We start from the raw sequence: 11331 nt of genomic DNA on the forward strand, positions 1-11331 counted from the left end.
CTGTGAGGGGAAATCCTCTCCTGGCTGCCAGGGCTGTGGTCAAGTGGCTTCATTAAAACCTGCACCATCATCCCAGGCAGGAAATTTCCCTTTCAAGAGGGAGCTCCAGTGTTTGCAGAGTGTCAAATAAACCTCGAGGACGCTCCTAATTTTTCTGCTGGGGATATATTTTAGCTAATTAAATCCCTGAAAAGGAACATCTTAAGCCTTGTCAAATTAAAGAAGGCACAAGCAGAGCTTTTCCTTTCTCAGCAAGATAGAGGGAAAAAAAACCTCTGTAATTTTATTGTTTCTCGTTTTTTCAGGTTGAAGGTGTTGGAAGCTGCCAGAGCCACTGATTCCAATTTGTGTTTCTCCATCTGCATGGAAAATCCATCTGCTTGCAGAAATTGTATTTACACAGCCCATAATCCTGAGCAGCCTCAGATATTGGGGATTGAGGCTCTAACGACATTGGAAACCATTTTTATTAAGAGGCAGAAATTGAATTAGGTAATTATATTTATTGATGGGAAATTAAATTTAACAACTGCGAATTGCCTTAAGTCAGTGTAGCCAGATTTTCATTACTCCAAATGTGAGGAGTTGCTGCTTTGGTGGATTCTGCTCAGCTCAGGAGGGGCAGCCCGGGGTTTGGGCTGGAAAAGGGGATTTTGGATCACAGCAGATCCCACCCCTTGCCTGTGTTTTCCTTCATGGATGAAACAAATCTGGTTTGTCTCTGAGCAGCCTTTCAGAGACTGTGGAGTGCCCAGCATCCCCAGCCCAGCATCCCCAGTCAGGACACTCTGCAGGGGAGAAAACGGCCTCAGCTTCCTACAAAAATGAGGAAAAAAAGGGAATTTTCCTGGTGTGGTGGAGCCAAGGTCATACCTGCACATCTGAGCTGTCTCCCTCTGGTTCCCTGATCAAAATTCAAAGTTGGAGTGAATTTTGTGAGCCTGGGATTTTGTGGTCTATGTTTGTGCCCCCCCAGTTCCAACTCTGAGGTTGACTTTTCCTATTCCTGATAAAACTGGATTTTGCATCACTGTCCAACAGCTCCATCACTGCCCTGCAGCTGTGACCTGTAATTCCTGCTCCAGCAGCCACCAGCGGGGCAGGGACATCCCTGGAATACAAAACCCACTGGGAGGGACGGGAAACACTGAAAACAACCTGGGAACTGGGGAAAGCCAGATTCCCACCAAAAACCATTCAGTCAGCACCCAGGAAGAAGGAATTCCGTGTCCTCTGTAAAAATCTTCAGTTTTCCATGCCTGTAAGTTTCCCTGCATATCAGAATTTTGTTATCTCCTAAAGACAAACAGCTTTCCTTCTCTTGATTCCCAATAATTCCCAGTATGACTTTTAACTTCACCTGTCCTTTCCCTTCTCATGCTCCAAGCTTCTTTCCACAGGGCACAGCTCCCATTCACTTGTTACCAATGTTCCTTTTAAATCCATCCTCACCTCCCTGACACTCCACTGCTTTTCTTCCTTCTTGCACTTTTTATTCCTTTTATTCCTGCCCAGACCCAGTGGCTGGGCCCAGGGAACTCATTCACAAGCTGCTCACTTCTCCCCCTGTAATTACTTCTCACTGCTGTTGTCTTTATTGAGCTGCCTGTCTTTGGGGTTATTTCAGATTTATCTATTTTAATATTTCAGCCCCTGTTTTTATAGCCTTTGGATTGTTCAGTGATCTTTGATTGCATAATTGAAATGTATTTTCCTGCCTCCTTTAAACTCCTGAATTGGCAGGCAAACTCACTTGGCTTTTCTGTTAGTCTCTTCAAGGCCTTTTGATTGATTCCAGCAAGGATCCATCTTTTCTTTTTCCTGATAGTTCCTGTTATTATCTCAATAAAACCTCCCCTGTCAGCTCAGTTGAGCAAACCCTTTTTGTACCTGTGCAAACTCAGCCAGGGTTATGATAAAGCACGTTTGGTGTAAGGAATATCATTAACTTCTTCCCTGGACCTGGGTAACAGCATCCCAACCCTGCCTCCAGGCCTGTCCTGCCTCTGGCCCATGTTCAGCTGCCAGGCAGGGCTTTGCTTTTAGCTTTTGCAGCTCTTTTGGACTCTGGAGAGTTATCTGGGGGATATCTTTCCCTTTTTCCCTTTCCCCTTTCCCTTTTTCCCTTTCCCCATTCCCCTTCCCCCTTTCCCCCTTATCCCCTTTTCCCCTTTTCCTTTTCCCCTTTCCCCTTTCCCCCTTTCCCTTTTCCCCTTTCCCCTTTCCTTTTCCCCTTTTCCCTTTCCCTTTCCCCTTTTCCCCTTTTCCCTTTCCCCCTTTCCCCCTTTCTCCCTTCCCCCTTTCCCTTTCTCTTTCCCCTTTTCCCCTTTTCCCCTTTTCCCCTTTTCCCCTTTCCCCCTTCCCCTTTCCCCCTTTCCACTTTTCCCCTTTCCCTTTTCCCCTTTTCCCTTTCCCCCTTTCCCCCTTTCCCCCTTTCCCCCTTTCCCCTTTCCCCCTTTTCCTTTCCCTTTCCCCTTTTCCTTTTCCCCTTTCCTTTTCCCCTTTTCCCCTTTTCCCCTTTCCCCCTTTCCCTCTTTCCCTTTCCCCCTTTCCCTTTCCCCCTTTCCCCTTTCCCCCTTTCCCCTTCCCCCTTTCCCCCTTTTCCTTTCCCCCTTTCCCCCTTCCCCCTTTCCCCCTTTCCCCCTTTCCCCCTTTCCCCCTTTCCCCTTTCCCTTTTTCCCTTTCCCCATTCCCCTTCCCCCTTTCCCCCTTATCCCCTTTTCCCCTTTTCCTTTTCCCCTTTCCCCTTTCCCCCTTTCCCTTTTCCCCTTTCCCCTTTCCTTTTCCCCTTTTCCCTTTCCCTTTCCCCTTTTCCCCTTTTCCCTTTCCCCCTTTCCCCCTTTCTCCCTTCCCCCTTTCCCTTTCTCTTTCCCCTTTTCCCCTTTTCCCCTTTTCCCCTTTTCCCCTTTCCCCCTTCCCCTTTCCCCCTTTCCACTTTTCCCCTTTCCCTTTTCCCCTTTTCCCTTTCCCCCTTTCCCCCTTTCCCCCTTTCCCCCTTTCCCCTTTCCCCCTTTTCCTTTCCCTTTCCCCTTTTCCTTTTCCCCTTTCCTTTTCCCCTTTTCCCCTTTTCCCCTTTCCCCCTTTCCCTCTTTCCCTTTCCCCCTTTCCCTTTCCCCCTTTCCCCTTTCCCCCTTTCCCCTTCCCCCTTTCCCCCTTTTCCTTTCCCCCTTTCCCCCTTCCCCCTTTCCCCCTTTCCCCCTTTCCCCCTTTCCCCCTTTCCCCTTTCCCCCTTTTCCTTTCCCTTTCCCCTTTTCCTTTTCCCCTTTCCTTTTCCCCTTTTCCCCTTTTCCCCCTTTCCCCCTTTCCCCCTTTCCCCCTTTCCCCCTTTCCCCCTTTCCCCCTTTCCCCTTTTCCCCTTTCCCCCTTTCCCCCTTTTCCCTTTCCCCTTTCCCTTTCCCCTTTTCCTTTTCCCCTTTCCCCTTTCCCTCTCCTCATTCCTCATTCCTTTCCCTTCCCAGGTTATGGCCCAAACCCAGTTAAAATCCTGCAGTGTTTGGAGTCATGACCAGGGTAACCTCCAGCAGAAATAAAGTCAGGTAGCCAAGCTAATTTTTAACCAAAGGCTTAAAAAAGGAACCAAAAATGAAAATTAAATTTTAATTACTTATTCATTCCCGTGGTTTAATTATGCAGTGTTCCTCCAGCAATGAGTGTTTGACTCTGGAGTGATTGTTAATTTATGAATGTATTCTGTATTGATTTGGGAGCAGAGCTGTGTGAGCACCATCACCTTTCTCTCAGCATTTTTCCTCAGCAGGCTCAGGGTGTTTGAATTTCTTGTCTGAATTCCTGGTTCAGGAATTTATTAGAGCAAAGGCCGAGCATAATTACATTAAAATATGAAATAAAGCCAATCATTGCAATGGAGTTCGATAATGCAGCAGATGAAACGGGGCCTTTGGGGTGCCTGGGAGGGGTCAGGCTTCCCAAAATGTTTGTTCTTCTGTTTTGTGGAGTAAATTGATATCAGTGCCTGGATCAGAAGTGAGGGATTTGGGTAGAGAAAACTGGGGTTTAACTGATGGAAGAAAAAAATGGTTTGGAAATTATTTGGGGTTTTTTTTGTGTGTTTTAAAAGAATACTAACAATAATAGTAATAATAGTAATAGTAATAATAATAATAATAACAACTATTATTACTATTACTATTATTAATATTATTGCTATTATTGCTATTATTGCTACTACTACTTCTGCAGGAATTTCAGTCTCCACAGCTCAAGATGCCCCACAGGCTCCCTTACTCCTTACTCACTGGAAATATTCTACAAGAATATTGGAAATATTCTCCAAGACCCTGGAAAACTCCTGGTTTTTTGGATCTTCCTGTTCTGGAATTGCTCCAATGTCCAGGCTTAAAGTGGCTTCTCTCCACAATTTTTACAAAAAAAAACCCCCCAAAAAACAAAAAACAAACAAACAAAAAAAACCAACCCAAAAAAACCCAAAAAGTAAAAAAAAAACCAAAATCACCAAACAAGTGAGAAAATTCACATAAATCCAGGGTGTGAAAGTGCTGAAGGCACATAACAGGAGAGAAGAATTCCTGGTGTTGGAGGAACAGTAATGGGACAGTTGTGGGGTGGTTTGTGGAGAGGTGACAATGTGAAGAGGCAGAGGAAGTGTTTTGGTTCTAGCACCAGCTCATTCCTTGATCCCCTGACATATGGACAAGGCCTTGCCCCACTGTCTGCAGGAAATGGAATCCAGCACAGTGACCTTGGGAAGCAGAGGGAAGCAACCAAAGGAGAACAAGCAGAGGGAAACAAAACCACCCACCCTGGTTCCTTCTTGTTTTCCAACAGACAGCATCCCCTGGCTGGGTGGATCCTCATCAGGATCACTGAGCTCCAGGCGTGGGCCTGGGTGAACCATCTGGAGCTGCCCCATGTCCCTGTGCTGTTTGCAGGACACTCAGGGTACATTTTGGGGATGTTTTCATTTCCCAAATCCTTGCTGCTGTTTGTTTCCTTGGATTTAAGAGCATGTCTGGAAAGCAGCTCGCTCTGATTGCAGCGTAGCAATAAACAGGATAAGTAATTAACTCCAGGCAATTTCCTCCACCATTTATTTGCTGCAGCCATCCCTCCTCTCCAAGGGGAAAAAAAAAAAAAAAAAAGGTCTTGTTTTGCAGGCCATTTGGAGCATTTTTGCAGTGGGAATTTTCTCTCCTGTCCATTCTCTTTTCCCAGCCCCAGCCTCAGGAAGCAGGTGGACAATTGCCAGCCCACACCAGCTTTGAGGTGCCCTCACCCAGCTTTGTTTAATCCCTTGGACCCTTGTGATTTCCACAGGAGCTTGAGATTTATGGAGACCAGCAGCCAAGTCAAAGCTGGAAGCAGAGAGAGGTTTGTGGGCAGATGGCAAAACTTGCTTCATTTTCCAGGGTGGGAATAATTCCAGGGAAAAGTGTAAAAAACCCTGCAGTCATTTCAGCTCCTCACTGTCATCGCCCTCCCCCTCAGCCCAGGCTGGGTTTTATGGCACCAACCAAAGCAGAGGACCTGGCTGGGAGTCCTGTCCTGTCACAGGCACATTTTATGGAAAATCCTTTCCTTGGGATTGTTCCTCCTGAGAGGCTGAGAGGCCTCAGGAACAAAATGTACCCAATGGTTATCTGCTGCTGTGGGATGCAACAGGTGCAGCTGGGATTGGGCTCATGGGGTTGTTTCTAATTCATGGCCAATCACAGCCCAGCTGGCTCAGACTGTCTGTCCCAGACACAAACCTTTGTTATCATTCCTTCCTATTCTATTCTTAGCCAGCCTTCTGATGAAATCCTTTCTTCTCTTCTTTTAGTATAGTTTTAATACAATATATATCATAAAACAATAAGTCAGCCTTGTGAAACATGGAGTCAGATCCTGGTCTCTGCCCTCATCCTGGGACCCCTGTGAGCCCCACCACACTGTGCAGTCAGAGTGTGACAGGGACAATAATCCTGTGTGATCCTAGACAGGGAGAGGAGGCCCATTGCCCACTCCAGGGGGCTCTTTGCCTGAAAAAAGGAGGAATAAACCCTCCAGGAATGGCAGAGACAGTGAAGTTTCACAGCACAGAGAAGCAAATCCACTGCAGTATTTATTTTGCCCCCCAGGCTGTCCCTAGCAGGCGATGCCTGGGCCCCAGGGGCTCCAGGAGCAGGGCTGCTGTTGGGATCTGGGCTGCACAATTCCCAAATTGCTGCCCCGTCCTTTATGGCTCCCCTGGGGATGCAGCTCTCAGCAGCTCTGCTGCCTGGGGCTGGGCTGTGCCTGGGGAATGTTCAGTGAATGCAGGAGGCTGCTCACAGGGGGCTTCAGAGGCTCCGGGGTTGGATATTCCATGGGCTCCCTTCCCAAAATCAGCCAGGGCTGGGCAGGGGGGTTCCCATGGCAGCTCCTCCTCCCCAGCACCCTCTGAGGCCCCTGAGAGGGATATTGGGATTTTGGGAGTGGGATGAATGGAAACGTCCACCTGGAGCCTGGGAATGCTGCAGGAGCTGGGGATGGAGGGAGTGATCACCTCCTGTATCAGCTTTGTTGGCAGAAACCCCAAAACCACCTCAGAACCCCCAAACACCTCAAAATCCCAAAACAAACTCAAAATCCCAAAACAAACTCAAAATCCCAAAACAAACTCAAAACCACCCAGAGCAAACCCAGCTGGAGAGAATGTTTGAAGAAAACTGAGAATCCTAAAGCACGTGTGTGTGCGCTTCAGGGCAGGACTGGGTTCCACAGGTACCCATGAATCATTCATTTTATTGGATTCATGCAAATCCTGCAGGAAAACCAAACCCTGTGTGTTCCAAAGGGAAGATTCCTGCAGTTCTTTACTGTGTGATCCTGATTTACCCTCAGAAATGAACTCTGGACGTGCAGATTCCCGCAGATTCCTGCTTTTCCCTTCTCCCACCCCACATTTCAGTGCTGCTTTTCCACCAACTTCTTTTCCCTTCCCTCTTTTTTTTTTCTAGCAGCTTCATTTTGGCACTGCTATGTTCCCAACAGGGAGAAGCTCTGTGGATGGGGAATTCTGCTCTCCCCCTGGGAATGCTGGGCCTCCATCCCACAGGAATTCAGGAATTCTCCCCTGGGAATGCTGTACCTTTCTCCCGGATCTCCACCCCACAGGAACTCTCCCCTGGGAATTCTGGATATCCATCCCACAGGAATTCAGGAATTCTGCCCTGGGAATGCTGGATCTCCATCCCACAGGAATTCAGGAATTCTGGGAATGCTGGGTCTCCACCCCACAGGAATTCAGGAATTTCCCTCTGGGAATCCTGGATCTCCATCCCACAGGAATTCAGGAATTCTCCCCTGGGAATGCTGGGTCTCCATCCCACAGGAATTCAGGAATTTTTCCCTGGGAATGCTGGGTCTCCATCCCACAGGAATTCAGGAATTCTCCCCTGGAAATGCTGGATCTCCATCCTTGATCTCCATCCCACAGGAATTCAGGAATTTTCCCCCAGGAATGCTTGGTCTCCATCCCACAGGAATTCAGGAATTCTGCCCTGGGAATGCTGTACCTTCATCCTGGATCTCCATCCCACAGGAATTCAGGAATTCTCCCCTGGAAATGCTGGATCTCCATCCTTGATCTCCATCCCACAGGAATTCAGGAATTCTCCCGTGGGAATGCTGGGTTTCCATCCCACAGGAATTCAGGAATTCTGGGAATGCCGGGTCTTCATCCCACAGGAATTCATGAATTCTCCCCTGGGAATGCTGGATCTCCATCCCACAGGAATTTGGGAATTTTCCCCCAGGAATGCTGGATCTCCATCCTTGATCTCCACCCCACAGGAATTCAGGAGTTCTCCCCTGGGAATGCTGGGTTTCCATCCCACAGGAATTCAGGAATTTCTCTCTGGGAATGCTGGCCCCTCTGTCCATCCCTGGCCCCTCTCTGGCTGCCCTGAAGCTGGTGATAATTCCTCAAGCCCCACAATTTACTTTGTTCTGCTTTCCTGGGCAATTAAATTCCCAGCAAATGCCATTTTTCCTGCTGACCCCTGCCTGGACTGCTGGAAGAAGCATTGCTACAAATAAAGCTCCACTGAGCAGATAATGAAGCTGCTCTAAAATGCATTTAAAATTCAGATGATGGAAGATCATCTATTAAGCACTAATCCTTTTCATTTTTGCATGCTCAATGAAAAAAATGAATATTTCTGCTGTGAAATTCATACCCAGCCAGACCTGGAGAGGGACTGGGTGGGGCTGGGAACACCTGGGACAGTGGGAGCTGTCCCTGCCATGGCAGGGCTGGCACTGGGTGGGATTTAAGGTCCTTTCCAACCCAAACCACTCTGGGATTCTCTGACATCTGAGTGTTTAATTTTATTTTATTTTTTTTTTAATTTTCAGTGTTTTTCCAGAGCAGCTGGATGTGTTCACACCCGAAGGATCACCTAAAGAAACCAGGACATGGAAATAATTCAGGTTTTTAACAGCCTGGAGCAATGTGAAGTAGTGGAAGGTGTTGCTGCCCAAGGAAGGGCTGGAGTGGGATGGGCTTTTCTCTTTTCTGAGGTGATGTTTGAGGGTTACACCCCTCCATTTAGGGGGAATCCAGTCACTTTCTGCAGTAACTGACATGTAACTCCTCACTCCTGGTGGTGCTTTCTCCTCCCCCTGCGGGACCCAGCACGAGCAGGAGGCTCCTCATGGGAGTGGCTCCTCGTGGTGGCATTGCCAGCCTGTCGGGTCCGTCTGTCTGTCTGTCTGTCTCTGCCCCGACACGGGCAGGGCGGTTCTGGGGCGGCCCGCGTTTCAAAGGACGAGTCTGGACTCTTCAGCTTTTCCATCTTCAGATTGTTTATTGTTTCTTATCTACAAAATTTTCTGTCTGCCCAACAGAGGTCTGATCTGCAAGGCAGCCAAGGGCACTCTGCCCACCCACGAGGCCGTCATGTCTTTTTATACTAAAATCTACCTACATGATATTTACCTTTATTTTCCAATACCTTTCACCCATATTAGCAAGTGCACCTTCACCATAAACCAATCCCCAAGTGCCAACATCACCACAGAAAATGGATGGCAAGAAGAAGAAAGAAGAAGGACAAGACACGCCCTGATCCCTCCATCTTGTCTCCATAACCCCCCTGTACCAAAAACCTTAAAGTTTATATTTCACCCTCTAAATGTGTCCCTTTTACACCCTTCACTCCCAAGTGATTATCACATCCTCAAACTGCTGTCACTTCTGTGGATGGATCAAAATCAAGCCACCAAGCACTCTTGGCAACATTCCAGGATTTCCGAGACCCCCAAGGGTTCTCCTGGCATCTCTGGACATCCGGAGTGATGTGCTGAGTTCCCACACCAGCCCAGGGATTTTTCATCTCCTTTTCCTTCCTTTTCAAGGACCAGACCTGTGACACCTCTGGGACAGAGTTTCCACCCCTGGGATCCTCTCTGTGGCGACTGAGAACGTTCCCTTGGGTCTGGGTGTGGTTCTGCTCAGGTCACAGAGGTTTGTCACAGAATTCCATGTCAGGGAGCTGCTCAGGCCCAGCTCAGGGGATTGGGGTGCATCCCCCCCCCTCCAGCCCTTATTCCAAAGCTCAGCTCCTTTTTTTGGCTGGGAGTTCACCAGAACCACGGACCCTGCAGGTGAGGTGTCCTTCCAGACGGATTTTAGGGAATTTTCCCCCACAGAAAAAGGGCTGGCCAGGGGTGGAGTCCCCATCCCTGGGGATGTGGCACTTGGGGACACGGGGCAGGGCTGGGGTGGTGTTCCCAGAGGGATTTCCCAGCCTCCCTGATTCCACAATTCCCAGATTCATCTGCTGAGGAGCTCTCCCTGCCCCATCTCCTGCGGCTCCCTCCAGATGTGCCAGCAGCAGGCGGGGCTGTGCCCACATCTGGCAGGGTCCCAGTGTCTCCTCCAGGGCAGGGGGGCACCACTCCTGCCTCCCTGGGCACCAGCACACCCAGCCAGAGCCTGGACAATGCTCCCAAGAGGAGAAAATAACCCAGATTTTCCCCTCCCCAGAGGCAGAACATCGTGGTTCCTGCAGGAACTCAGGAATGGCTCCAGGGAGCTTTGGGAGAGCCCTGCAGGGACATCCCAGCTCCTGGGTCTGGCCTTGGATTCAGGCAGGGAAATGGCAAATCCTCCTCTGAACCTGGGTTTGGCATTGGATTCAGATAGGAAAATGGCAAATCCTGGTCTGAACCTGAGTTTGGCCTTGAATTCAGGTAAGGAAATGGCAAATCCCTGCTCTTAACCTGGGTTTGGATTTGGATTCAGGCAGGAGAATGGCAAATCCCTGCTCTGAACCTGGATTTGGATTTGGATTTGGATTCAGGCAGGGAAATGGCAAATCCTGGTCTGAACCTGGGAAAATGGCAAATCCCTGCTCTGAACCCGAGTTTGGCCTTGAATTCAGGTAAGGAAATGGCAAATTCCTGCTCTGAACCTGGGTTTGGATTTGGATTCAGGCAGGAAAATGGCAAATCCTGCTTTGAACCTGGGTTTGGATTTGGATTCAGGCAGGGAAATGGCAAATCCCTGCTCTGAACCTGGGTTTGGATTTGGATTCAGGTAGGGAAGTGGCAAATCCTGGTCTGAACCTGGGAAAATGGCAAATCCCTGCTCTGAACCTGGGTTTGGCCTTGGATTCAGGTAAGGAAATGGCAAATCCTCCTCTGAACCTGGGTTTGCCCTTGGATTCAGATAAGGAAATGGCAAATCCTCCTCTGAACCTGGGTTTGGATTTGGATTCAGGCAGGAAAATGGCAAATCCCTGCTCTGAAGCTGGGTTTTGGGGATTCAGGAGCTTTGTTTGCTCCCACCAACCCCAGAGCTGAAATAAATCCCCAGTTTCCTGAGAACTTTGTGCCACGTTTCACCTGGAGTTTAATACTGGACAAACTGGAATTTTTTTCCTCTTGGGAGTGGTTCCCAAGCTGCTCCTAAGCCTTTCCCACAGCTTTTCCCTCACTAAACACCCAATTCCAGGCGGTTCCTGGGGGATGAGGAGCCTCAGGCATTGCAAAGGTGCTGTTTGGAGAGCCAGGCCCACCCTCCTCAGGGCTCAGCACAATTCTGGTTTTACCCTCAGCACAATTCTGGTTTTACCCTCCTGTCCAGCCCAGAGGGGCCAAACCCTTCCAGAGCTTTATCAGCATTAATCTGATGTGCAGGGGCTAACAGAATTCTTGTTTTAAATTTGAATCCAAAGTTAATCCGTCTCCCCTGATGCTCCAAATCAGTAACCTGCAGTAATTGCTTCTCATAATGGTTTTCTGGACTGGTGCTGATATTTCAAAGTGTGGCTCTTCTCCTTCTCAATAAAATAATGCAAATATTATCACAAAAATAATTACAGC

The 11331-nt window shown here is 48.6% G+C and overlaps 1 long non-coding RNA gene across 5 annotated transcripts in view; it reads left to right on the forward strand.

Moving 5' to 3' along the window:
- The window catches only part of LOC139599160 (uncharacterized), a 32127-nt gene extending 21985 nt beyond the window's left edge, over window positions 1-10142 (forward strand). For 4 of the 5 annotated variants that reach the window (XR_011682176.1, XR_011682178.1, XR_011682177.1 and 1 more), the window contains 2 exons: window positions 306-492; window positions 4201-10142. This is a non-coding gene — a long non-coding RNA (uncharacterized lncRNA). The remainder of the gene's footprint in view (window positions 1-305; window positions 493-4200) is intronic. The other variant, XR_011682180.1, reaches the window with a different exon arrangement.
- Window positions 10143-11331: the final 1189 nt, after the last annotated feature.

This window comes from Agelaius tricolor, unplaced genomic scaffold (genome assembly GCF_023055355.1).
Source record: "Agelaius tricolor isolate 1412-34295 unplaced genomic scaffold, bAgeTri1.0.p SCAF_22, whole genome shotgun sequence".
In the NCBI taxonomy this organism is placed as follows: domain Eukaryota; kingdom Metazoa; phylum Chordata; class Aves; order Passeriformes; family Icteridae; genus Agelaius; species Agelaius tricolor.